The sequence below is a fragment of the Myotis daubentonii genome, chromosome 5 (assembly GCF_963259705.1).
Source record: "Myotis daubentonii chromosome 5, mMyoDau2.1, whole genome shotgun sequence".
Lineage (NCBI taxonomy): Eukaryota > Metazoa > Chordata > Mammalia > Chiroptera > Vespertilionidae > Myotis > Myotis daubentonii.
In genome coordinates this window covers 50,804,822-50,817,936 of record NC_081844.1, presented here as the reverse complement: position 1 = coordinate 50,817,936, position 13,115 = coordinate 50,804,822, and the positions used below count along the sequence as shown (strand labels likewise).

Here is a 13,115-nt window from a genome sequence, read left to right as displayed (position 1 = left end):
AGGCCTGAGGGGCAATTGGGGCTGGCAGCTGCCACTCGCACCCGCTGACAGCGCCGGGCGATCAAGGCCAATGCTGGGCACTGACAGTGGGTGTGAGCAGCGGCTCCGGCGCTGGCAGTGGGTGCGAGCAGGACCAGTGTTGGCAGCAGGTGCAAGCTCCGAGTGGGACTGCGGCACGCAGGAACAAAGGATTTTCAGTAACCACCAGAGGCTTGCCCCGATGACAGTGACTGGTGCCCCACCTTGGTCCAGCATCCCTGCTCATCTGCTCAACCATCTAGCCACAGCCAATGCCCCCCATGTTCCATACACGTCCCCTGGTGGTCAGCGCACATCATAGCGACCAGTTATTCGGTTGTTCCGGTTGTTCCGCATTTGGTCTATTTGCATATTAGCCTTTTATTATATAGGATAGCACCCCAATAAATTCAATTAAAAAAGAATAAAGTTTTTATAAAAGTCCTGGCTTTGGTAATCACTACAGTTGTTGATTGCTTTATGATAAAGAAGTATAATCATTGTCATCATTTCCATTTTCAATTTGGCTGAAAATACAAACTTCTCATTTGTCCAGTAACTTTCCCCTGTCTTTCTTAAAATATTGGCCTTTCAGAAATTGTAGAACCATATGTTTTTGACAAAGAATACACAGGAGGAAAATATTTGCCGTACAGTGTTAATATAATAGTATCCTATATAATAAAAGGCTAATATGCAAATTGTCCCCTTGGCAGTTCGACCAACCAGGAGTTCAACCACTCGCTATGATGTGTGCTGACCACCAGGGGGCGGCACAAAATGAAAGAAGGCCCTGGCCGGCAGCCAGGGAAAGGAAGGCCCCAGCCAGCAGCCAGAAGGGACCCTACCCATGCACGAAATTCATGCACCAGGCTTCTAGTAAAATATATTTCACAACAGAGTAAAAAGCAAATACATAACACAGTAAGAACATACATGAAAATATCAATAAATAATTTACAGAGGAAGAAGCAAAAAAGGCGCTAAGTGGATAAAAATATGCTCTACCTCCTTAAAAATTACAGAAATGCAAGTTATAGTAATCATAGGATACAATTTCCCATCCATCAAATTAGCGAGGGTTTTCAGAAAACAGGCCCACATATTGGGTGATGTCATTGTTAATGTGATTTCTAAATGTTAACACAGAATTTTATACCCAGAAGTATATCTTAATAAAGAAGTTCATATAGTCATGACGAATGTGCCCTTTAGCCTGTCCTGGCATTTTCAACTTCAGCTATTGTATTCATTTCTAGAATTTCTATGTAGTTCTTTTTTAAAAATGCTAGGTTATTTCTCTTAGTTTCTGTTAACTCATGTTATTCTAAATGTTGTCTTTTATTTTTTTTGGACACAGTAAGTGCAGTTATTTTTTAAATCTGTTTCTTTGAATTCTAATATTGAATATATTTCCAAGTACTTTTCTACTTTTTGTTTTCTATAGTGGTTGTTCATTATTCCATATTTCTAATGTACTCAACCCTATTTTTTTCTTTTGAGCTACTCATTTGTTTTTAAAGAAAATTATTTGTTGGAAGTCTATGAGTCCTAAGATGAAAGTTGTCTTTTTTTCAAAGAGGTATTTGATCTTCCTCTATCAAGCACCAGAGTCACTTACTATGGCCTCTTAGCATTCACCCCACCTTGAGGACACAACCTGGAATTTAATGCTCTCTTTCATTTCCTTTCAATATATCAAAACAAAAGCATATATGGTCTGGTGATTATAGTTAATAATACTGTATTATATATTTAAAAGTTGCTATGAGGGGTTTTAAAAGTTTTCCCCATTCACAAAAATAATTGTAACTGTATGAGATGATGGATGCATTAATTAACCATATTTGGTAAATATATATATATATATATATATATATATATATATATATATATATATATATATATTCAATTTGGCAAATGCTCCTAGGAAATAATGAAGTTTCAGAGTCCAATTAATCTTCTGGGTTCCAACTATCATTTAAACTCTTTCAGATGTCCATTACCTAGTTGTATATTAATGCTATGTAACAATCACAGTACTTCAGTCACATACAGAAATAAGCACATATTGCTCATGTTTCTGGGTGGTCAGCTAGGCAGCTCTGAGGATCTTGGTGGGGCTTGTTTAGCCATGCAGAAGGTGGTATCTGTTGGCAAGACTGGCATGGTTTGATACCGCTTTTCATGGTTCTCATTCTCTCCCTGGGATTAAATAGCACTAGCCTGGGTATAACCCTCTCCTGACTATCACAGAGAATATGAGTGAGAAAATTAAAACACATAAGCACCTTTCAAGCTCTTGCTTGCAATATGCTTACCAATATCCCATTTGTCCAAACCAAGCCACATGGCAGGACCAGAGGCAAAGTGGTTGGTATCAACACGAGAAAGGCTGTGGACACACTTTGGGTTGAAGATTTGGTTGTTTTTTTTTTTTAATTTAATACAACTCAGTAGTTTATTACTATCATGTCAGTTCTGTAATGCCAGTAAGGAGGTTATTGTTTTTATATTTACCTAATATTTTTGCTGTTTTCTTTGCTATAGATGGTTCATATACAATAGCCTAAGAGAACAGAGGCTGTTTTAATGGACTTATCTTTAAAAATTTCTATAATTCCTAATCTGTTTTAACATATGAGGCAAATGTGTATATATATATATATAAAGCACATACAATGTCACAGTTACAAGTGGATGAATTGATTTGAACCAACAGTGATGTAAAATGGTAGCATTTGTTCTATTGTTATAATTATTTAATAGATTATTTTTTTTCTTATAATAATAATCTAATAAAATGAAAAAAATATGAGCGACCCTTTACTAAAACATCTAGAAGAAACCACTGCAGATAGGTTTTTGAAAAATAATGAGATACTGCCATTTGTGTTTTTTATAAGCTGTTTTCATTTCCCTTCAAAATATACTGAGGAAACTTTTTCATGTCTACAAATACATTTCTACTAAATAATTTATAAAGGTAAGTTGTTTTTTCTTCTATTATCTATCACAATTTATTCAGCCAAATACCTATTTTTAGACTGGTTGCCTCTACCTTATTTTAACATTATAAATAATGCAGCAAGGAATATTCATATAGAATTTTATGTTCTTTGTACTAATTTCTAGGATAAATTCCTGAATTAGATTAAATTGATTGAAGTTTATACCCATTTTCAAGGATGTTATACGTATTTTTATATTTGCCTCTAGATAAGTTACATACTATTGCACACTCTAGAAATGACCGAAGAACACTCCTATGAGAATAGAAAAAGTATATTTATTCAGAACTTCCTGTATCAGGGAGTCAGTCCCTAGCACTTGTAGTTGGCAGAGACTTAGAGGCAGTCAGGTGAGTGGGAAAGTTTTACAGTGAAAGGGAAGGTTTCAGATATGCTCTAAGGGAGGTCATTGGCATGGGAAACTGGAGGGAGGGTAACTAGAAGCAGGGCATCTTATGTGACTGGCTTAGGAGCATATTTGGTATCTCTGGTTGGTCCTGAGTGGAAGCAAAAAGAATAAAACCCAAACTTGTTCAAGTCTTGAGTATTCTGGGCCAGTTGCTACAGAGGTTTGGCGTTTTGGTCTGGTTGTGGTTTGGGTCCCTGGACTCCATATGTTGATTAGGGTTCTGTTGCCATATACAGTCTTGCTATTGCTCAGTTGTATATCTGGTCTTTCAATACTGAAAGAACTATCTAGGAACTAAATGACTAATTTGCATTCTGGTTTTATTTATTTCAAAAAACTTACTTTTAAAATTGAATTTTTTGTAAAGTTCTTAGCAATATACTTTATTCATAGCAAACACCAGCTACTACTGCTTATGCATTACACTTTAACTTTCTGAAATAGTGAAGTCAGCATATTAATTCTTATAAAGATTCAATGGCCTTCACTTGCCTACACGGTCATCTTAGTTCAGGCTTCTATAGGAGAATACCTCAGACTGGTGGCTTCTAAAGAACAGAAATTTATGTCTCAGAGTTCGGGAGACTAGGACGTCCAAGGGCAAGGCCTCACCTGGCACAGTGTCTGGTGAGAGCCTTGTGGTTGGCAGCCACTCTCTCTTTATGTCTCCACATGATGGAAGGAGCTAGGGAGCTCTTTGGATTCTCTGCTATGAGGACTCTAAGCCTATTCACAAGGGTTCCCGCCGAATGACCTAAATCACCTCCATAGGCTCCACCGCTGAACACCTTGGGGCTTAGGTTTGAAACATAAGAGTTTGAGAAGTCTGCCGCACTCACTATAGCAATGATGATGTGAAAATCTTTAACTGATACTGAAACTTATATTTTCTGTCCCTAATGTGTACTTCCAAGACTCTTCTGCCTATTTGCAAACTCAACTCATAAATCATGACTTACTCATTATATCTGCACAATTCACTATACTTCAGAGAAACTTTATTTCTGACTCTGTTTAGATGATTTGATCTTTTCCTAGAATTCTTCCTTCTTTTATATGTGAATTCTACACTTCAAAACTCACTGCATTTCTATGTTAAGATCCGTTGCCATTAGACACTTAACTGATTTTTTAATTGTACTTGATATCACTACTACTAACTGATACATCTGCCAATTTTTTTCTGTTTATCTTCTTTGACCACTTCAATTATATGCAGAGGCAAGTACTAATAAAGTGTTTGTTTTTGTTTTACTAGAGAAAATTACTTAATTTCAGGGTTGTAGTGCTTCTATTTTTATAAAAGAATAATGCTTCAAATTTCCTTTCAGAGAGATGAGAATGAGAATATTTAAAAATTATCTGTTTCTGGAGAAAGTATTAGATAGTGAATAATATTGTTGGTGAAAAACATGAATAAATATTGGGAAATGATAAAGCTTTCACATTTTTATAGCAAAAAAAATTGAACTAATATCAGCAGTGTTATTCTCATTGCGCATTTCCTATGATGTATCAAATAGGGAACAAGTCATGGCTTTTGCCTGATAGAAATGACTTTCTTTTCCAGATTTTGATGAGCTCAAAGTGAGAGCAAAACTGCTTATATTACTTCTCTCTCTACTTTCTGCAACTTTTGAAAAAATCTACAGATGTATTGTCACATTGTTGGCATTGGAATTGCCTACATGATATGAATTTCACTTTTGTGCTGCACTAAAAAATTCATAAAATATGCAGTGAAACATTTCTCTTTCAGAACAGAGGTGGGTAGTTGGGAAGAAGAAAGTGTAAAGTTTTATTTCACATAGTGTACACTTACAGTAGGAGCCAGAAACACGCAGCAGGGTAAGAAATTTTGAAAGCAAAGTTTGTCACTAGGAAGCTATGTGCTGTCTGTGTTGTCAGTAACAACCCAAGGCAATGTCTTACAGAAAGAAATAAGAGAAGCAACGCATCCCAAAGGAACAAAACATAACTTTAAATGTTCATTATTACATGTTAGATTAATTCAGAGAAACAGCATTGTCTGTGTTTGCTTTACTAATATTAATTTCTAAAAGCATGTTAAATGAAATACAACCTATCGTTAAATGCAAGTGCAATTAATAATAGTTTTATTCCTTGATGGACAAAAATACTTTGTACTTTTAAAATATTTTCTTAACATTTAAACTATTATGTTTTTAATCACTATTAATTTCTGTTTTGAAATGAAGTATTGAGAAATCATGGTTTTCACAGTTTTTTTTAAAGTTTATCTTTATTGTTGAAAGTTATACAGATGTCCCTTTTTCCTCATAGACCCCTTTGAGCCTGCCTCCTCCCCCCACCCCAGACCTTCACTACACTATTGTCTGTGTCCTTGGGTTATACATATATGCATATAAGTTTCACTTACAGTTGTTATTTCTGAAAAACATATCATTTATACCAAAAGATTCAAATGCTAAAAAGAATAATGCTTTTCCTCCCTATTTCTTTTAAATTTTAAAAACACTGTTCAATACTTTCTAGGACACTTTTGATATTTATTAGTTTTATAGACTAATATTACCAGATACAAAAGACTAAGATGTTTCCCTCTGAAAAGGAGATGAAATGGTTCTCACTTATTACTTTTTTATTTATTTTTAAAAAATATTTTTATTGATTTTTTACAGAGAGGAAAGAAGAGGGATAGAAAGTTAGAAACATCAATGAGACAGAAACATTGATCAGCTGCCTCCTGCACACTCCCTACTGGGGATGGGCCTGCAACCCAGGTATATGCCCTTGACCAGAATCAAACCTGGGACCCTTCACTCTGCAGGCTGACGCTCTATCCACTGAGCCAAACCAGTTAGGGCTTATTATTACTTTTTTAAATTTGAAAAATGATGTTTAATTAGTAGCTCAAACATCAAGGTCAAAGTAAACTTTTTTAAACTTTTATTTTATTATTTTGTTGTTAATCGTCTTCTGGAGATATTTTTTTCATTGCTTTTCAGAGAGAGTGGAAGGAAGGAGGAGAGAAAGAAACATCAATGTGAGAGAGACACATCAACTGCCTCCTGTACACACTCCACTGGGGGCTGGAGCAAACCTGAAACCCAGGTATATGCCCTTGATCGGGAACCGAACCCGAGACCCTTCAATCCTTGGGCTGGCACTCTAACCACACACTGGCCAAAGGCTTTTTTTACTTATAAAATATCTTTTACTTTTTAAAAAATCTTCATAAGTAATACGTGTCTATGATAGCGACTTGGAACAATACAGAGATATACAAACTTTTAAAAAATTGTCCACAACCCCTTTGTTCAGAGGTAGTCATTATTAAACATTATTTTAACAAAACTGTTTTATATGACATAATTGAATATCTTAACAGAATGGATTAGGACCTTTAGTTTAGCATAAATAGGGTTTTGTAATTCTGACTGCATTGAAGGTATGAAAAATTTACTCTGCACATCTGAAAAATCCTTCCAGGTGAAAAATCCCATGCTATAGAATTAGCATAACATGTAATTTGTCTTATAAACCAGGACACTTTGGGGAGTGAGTGGAGCACTAACAGATAGGATGGTGAGCCATCTGGAATAAATGTGGACCACTCTAGGTCCAAAAGCGGACACAGTTGGAATATGAGTTCACCCTCAAAGAATACTCATTGAACTCTTCCCCACATCCCCAACCAATCAGTTTTTAAATGAATCCCTTCTCTGTTTAATAGACATATGTACATTCTAGTAAAATTCTAGATAGGACCTTTCTAAATTCAAGAGTATCATCTCAAACCTCGCGGGGGGAGGAGGTGATGGAGGGTGAGGATGCCTTGCACACCTTCCATAGGGCACATTGATACTGGCTTTATTGAAGGCCTCTACTTGTCACTTAGCATCATATTTAATATTAAATGTGATGACACTCAGTTCTTGGCAAACAGCGTTTCTACATGTTTTGAAGCAATGTTTGCTACTACTCAGTTTCTCTGGCTGCACTGCTATAGAGAATGCAAAAGTGGAGTTTGAAATTTTAAGAATAATATCTGGATTATAAAAGTTCAAAATAGAGATTAGAAAAATTAAATCCAATGAAAACAGGCTCTTTCACGTTTGTTGAAACCGAGAGAAATAAAAAGGAGCTAAGCTCAGCACATTGGGCTAGATGGCATCATGGTCGCAGAGGACAAAATTGAGCTACTCGAGTACAAATTTAGTCACATTTTTTCCCATTGAGAATACTTCAATAAAAATATGCAAAAAGGAGTTCGCGTTCTAGGGGGAAAGTTCCATCCTCAGGCACTGAAATAAGTTTAAGAAATGAATCGGTTATTCATATTCAGGAAAACAGGATCAAAGAATTCATCAAACATGATGAAAGACTAAGATGATTAAAGTTGGAAAAATTGGAATTCAGGAGCAGAGTACCAAAATAAGATGACAATTTACACATTTATCAAATCAGAATATTTTGCATGAAAAATAAAATGATAAAATGTATGATTTAGGAGAAATTTAGAGAGGAACATCTCCAGTGGTTCTTATATATAAAAACCCATTTTATTCTTAGAAAATTACAACTATTAGAAAGTTCTTATTTACATTGCATGAAAATTTATCTTTTTGTAACTTATTTTTCTTGGTTTTCTTTCTTGAGCGATATTAAGAATGTTGGACCTGCCCTGGCCAGTGTTGCTTGGGGGTTAGAGCACTGGCCCACACACCAAAGGGTCTTAGGTTTGATTCCCAGTCTAGGGCACATACCTGGGTTACAGGTTCAATTCCCCCTACCCCACCCACATCAGGGCACCGAATGATCTGCCTCTCTCATATTGAAGTTTCTCTCTCTCTCTCTCTCTCTCTCTCTCTCTCTCTCTCTCTCTCTCCCCTCCCTCCCTCTCTTTCACTCTCTCTCTCTCTCTCAAAAAAAAAAAATCAATAGGAAATATATCCTTGGGTGAAGATTAAAAGTAAAAAGGATATTGGACCTTTCTTTTCTAAATGTTCAATCATTTGAAAATTCTCATGATTATTCTCACTTTGTCCTGATAAAAATGATCAATTTTCAATTATTTATTAAATTGCATATTTGTGTATTTTTATGCAAAATTACTTATTACCCATTAGTTGCAAAATATTTTTATACAGTTCATCACATCTCATTCCAGGACTGCAAATAAAATACAAAATATTATGTGATTAAAATAATGTTCTCTTAAAAACATAGCAGAAAGTTGTTCTTCAATGAGATCACTTTCAATTAAATAGTACAGTACATTTTTAATATATATTTATTCTAAATCACTATCATTTGTAATAAGGTTAATGTGCAAATTTGTGAATTTCACATAGTATGACATTCAAAATAGATTCCTTTAATAGGAATTAACAAAAACGTACTCACTGTCATGATTCTGGACATCTGTATTTATTTACGTCAAGCCAATCTTAATTGGAAAACATAAAAATAGCACAATGAAGCTTACATGCTGCTGAATTTTATTTTCTTGCTGAGCTTGATGGTGCACAAAAGCTGCAACGCCTCTTAAAACAGCCAGGACGTTTTGCCAATGAATTCACGAAGGGGCAAGAAAGCTGAAGAAACGCGTTTTATTTATTCATCCTGAAAATGTATCAATTATGTGACTTTTTAAAATGAGAGCATCGATTTGAACTGTATCAAAACTTACATTTGTCTCAACACAAAAGCCTGCCTCGGATGCATGCTTCAGTTTCTTGTGACATCGCTAAGAGAGAGAACTCACGCACATCGGAAAGCTCTTTGGGAAGCCACTTGCCTGGGATTGTCAGGGTGGCTCCTGCGGAAGCAGACCGAACCAATGCCTCTGTAACGGGACTCACTTACTCCAGACTCGCTGATACTCTTTAACTGTTTTAAAGCGGGTCATGGAGGAATTGGCCGCTGTTATTTCCCTTCCACATGCCAGCAGTTGCTGTCGTACCTTCAGTAAACCAGCTCTGCTGTGCAAGTATCAAATATCACAAAAGAATGCTATGAGCCCTCTTACAAACTCAGTATCTTCAAATGGTGAAAAATTTCTATGCCAAGTCAGACTTCAACTGAAAGGAAAATCTTGTTACTCTGCCTAGAGGGAGCACCTGCAGTTTTGGGCAGCATATCTGAACGGGCAAGTTTAGGGAACAAAGACATTCCACAGGCTTCCTTGAGACTCACTGGTTTCCATATCTGTGAGTATTTGCATCAAAAACTTTGGGGACATTTTTTTCGCATTTCCCGTTGTCAATTTCATCAGAGACAGGTTTGAATAGGCAACTATTCAAGGAGTATATATCTAAATAAAAAATAGAATAAAATAGGAAGTCCTTTTTTACTACATGAATGAACTTTGGCTTTTAGTGGATATCTCAAAGATTGATTAGATGTTAAACATTTCTTTAAGGGAAAATAACTGCCTTTTTGGGGTAAGCTAAGGTTAAGTTTGCTTACACAGAAGGTCAAACAACAGAAAACAAAATGATTTAAACATAGAAGTTTATACCTCCCTCTTACATAAGAGAGTTCAGATGTACACAGTCTAGAGAGGCATGGCATTTGCATTAAGGATCTATGATTCTGACTTTCTGCTTTACTACATTAGCCCATTGTTCTATCCTCACAACTCCCTCAGGAGTCAAGATGGTTGAGTCAAGTCTGAGATTCAGCTTCTGTGAAAGATGAGAGACAAATTGGCAAAACGATTTCCTTCAGCTATATTTTAGGTAACTTTCCTAGAAGTCCCACACAACGTGTATGTCAGTGAGCAGAACTTAGTCACATGACCATAGCCAAGCTTAAAGGGGACTGGAAAATCTAGTCTGAATTGTATGAAATAATGTCTCTAGGAAAATAGTTAGGTATCTGTTACTAAGGATGAGAGGAGGAAATGGAAGTTGGGTTAAACAATTTGTTGGATGCATTTCTTCCTAGTTTAATGGGTGGATATTTTTGTGTGAATGAGGTTATTTAATATTTTTCATTCAAAGTACTGCAGTCTTTATTACAATTATTACAAGGAAAAAGTATAAGCAGGGCCAACTACATATTTTGTGGCATCCACTGCAATATGAAAACGCAGAGTTCCTTGTTCAAAAAGCAGGGGAAAAAGCCTTTTGATTTCTTCTGCAGTCTCTCTCTTGAAATGTCATGGTGTTTTTATTTGTTATTTAACATTTTCTTAAAGTAGGTCCCAATCTACTACTCTCAATGAGCAGGTTGATAATACATCCCACTACCAACATTTTTAGGCTGTGTTTTCCAGAGGCACACCCTGGTGTGAATGTCCCAGAGAAGCATGGGAGGAAAATGGGCAAATTGGGCTGTAATTGAAGGAACCCGAATGAAATTCCAAAAGTTCTCATGGGAACTTTGTCTCAAATGCTCTGGAATTCTCTTGAGCCAGTGTTGGTCACACCTCTGATTTGTCCTGATTTGTCAGGCCAGCAGGAGAGCCAGAGAATTTATAATTCATACCTTCGCACGTGCCAGTCATCGGTTAAGGGAGTCCCCCAGCCCCAGCACGTAAATTCCCGAGCACTCAGGGATGTTGACTCAGGCAGCCTGAAGAGAGCCCTTCAACAAAGAGAGGGAGGTGCTGGCTGTAAGGGAGGAAGCACGCAGAGCCAGGGCACGGCTAGACTAAAGCTGAAGTGTCCTCTAAAACAAAAGTATCCTAAAAGTTCATTATTTGAAGGAATCAGGGTAATGCTCTATAAATCCTGTAGTTTCTATAAGGACTTCTGCAGTCCGAATGCACTGTCTTTTTTGTTTTTCTCCTGAACATGAGAAAACAACATGACAACTAAGTGTTTGCACTATAGAGTCTGATAGATCTGAGACAAATGCTGGCTTTACTTATTATTTTCATGTTTGGGGAAAATTACCTACCTTCTGTGAGTCATGGGTACCTCGTATACCTCTTCCAATAAGAGAGAATAATATAACCTATCTCATCAAATTTCCCAAGCTACTAGAGTGTCTGGTACATTGTTAACACGTAAATTGTTATCTAATATAAAAATACAAATTTAGGACATATAGAAAAGCATAAATAAAGAGTACCTTTTTAAAAATAAAACACAGAAAAGTACTGTTCACTTTCTGATTTCTCTGCTACATGAGTGTGTAAAAACACACAAGCACACAGATGGCACATATCATATCTACTGTATTCTAAACTACCATTCCTTCTTACAAGTATGTCAGGTACTAGATATTCTATAGAAGACATGCTTATCAGTGGATATACATTATTACATAATATAAACATATAATTCAACTAGCATATTATAATTCAAACATATTATTACATGATATAAACATATTATAATTAAATTTAGTCTGTTTCCACACAAATTTATATGCATTCTAATATCTATCTGTGATATGAACATCATTGTATATAAGGTAATCTGAGAAGTGGAACTGGAAGGTTAAAAGACTGAACATATTAAAATCTTTTGACACATGGTGCCAAATTGATTTCCAGTATTGAGCAAAAAGTATTCTAATTTCTCATTTTAAACGGATTATTCCAGTCACTGTGTAGGCATAGGAGGGCAAGGGAAGAGGTAGGCATGTGAGTTAGAAGAGTATTTATTAAACTTTAATGTGCCTGTGGTCACAGGCAGATCATTAAAATGCAGGTCCTACTTCAGTAGTTTGTAATGGGCCGTGACCCTGCATGTCCAACAATCTCCAGGTGATGCTGCCTGCTGGTCTGTGGACCATGTTCTGAGTGGCAACAATTAGAGGACAGTTTTGGTAAATGAGAGAGAGAGATCATGGTGGCTTAGATCAGACATAGCGATGGAAGTGTATGTATTCAATGTATTTTGAAGGTAAGGCTCACAAAACTGAGAGAAGACTGAATGATGTCTTTGATCTGAGCCACTGGAGGAATGGAGGTGCTGTTAATGCAGATAGGAAACATAATGGGAGAAGAGATGAGGAGGTGGGCTGTCAATTAGAGTTTTATTTTTTGCCGTATCAAACTTGAGTTACCCAGTAGGCATCCTAATGGCGATGTTAAGTAGAATTTGGAAAGGTAAAGCAGAATTGAGATAAGAGGTCAAAGACAGATAGATACATTAGAGAATTTAGCTTTCTAGAAATATGTGCCCATCTTAAAAGAAAGCGTGTCAATAAAAATGTCATAATTTCATTAGGCTTCTCAGGTTGGTGTGTATGTGTACACATGTGGGGTGTATAGGGCAAGAATTGATGGTAAAACTTCCTTTCTCAGAGCTAAGCTGCTGTTTCACTTCATCCGTTTATTCAAAAAATAAGTGAGATAATTTTTAGTGATATTTTCTGTCATTTTTATTTAGAAAGGGGGATGACCAAGGATATTTTTTCAGTGTGTCATAGGGAATTGAGTGTGGTTTACCACAGAGGTTATATACTATGTTTTGTGTCCAACATCCTGGGTTTAGTAACTGCTCTAATACTTTAATACCTGAGTAAATCTAACAAAGTTAATTAACCTCTCTAATTCCCATTATTAAAATCTGTGAAAAAACAAGCTAATGGAAACAAAAACAAAACAAAAATACATGTTTTCTAAGATTATTAGGAGGATTAAACCAGAAAGTGCTCTTAAACTAATAATTAATACTTAATACATTAGGTTATGCCATGGATTAACTGTATGTTTAATACATATTGGCTTT

At 36.0% G+C, this 13,115-nt stretch overlaps 1 pseudogene; it reads right to left on the bottom strand.

The window, feature by feature from the left end:
- LOC132236121 (tubulin alpha-8 chain-like) overlaps window positions 1-10,936 on the bottom strand; it is a 30,176-nt pseudogene extending 19,240 nt beyond the window's left edge.
- Window positions 10,937-13,115: the final 2,179 nt, after the last annotated feature.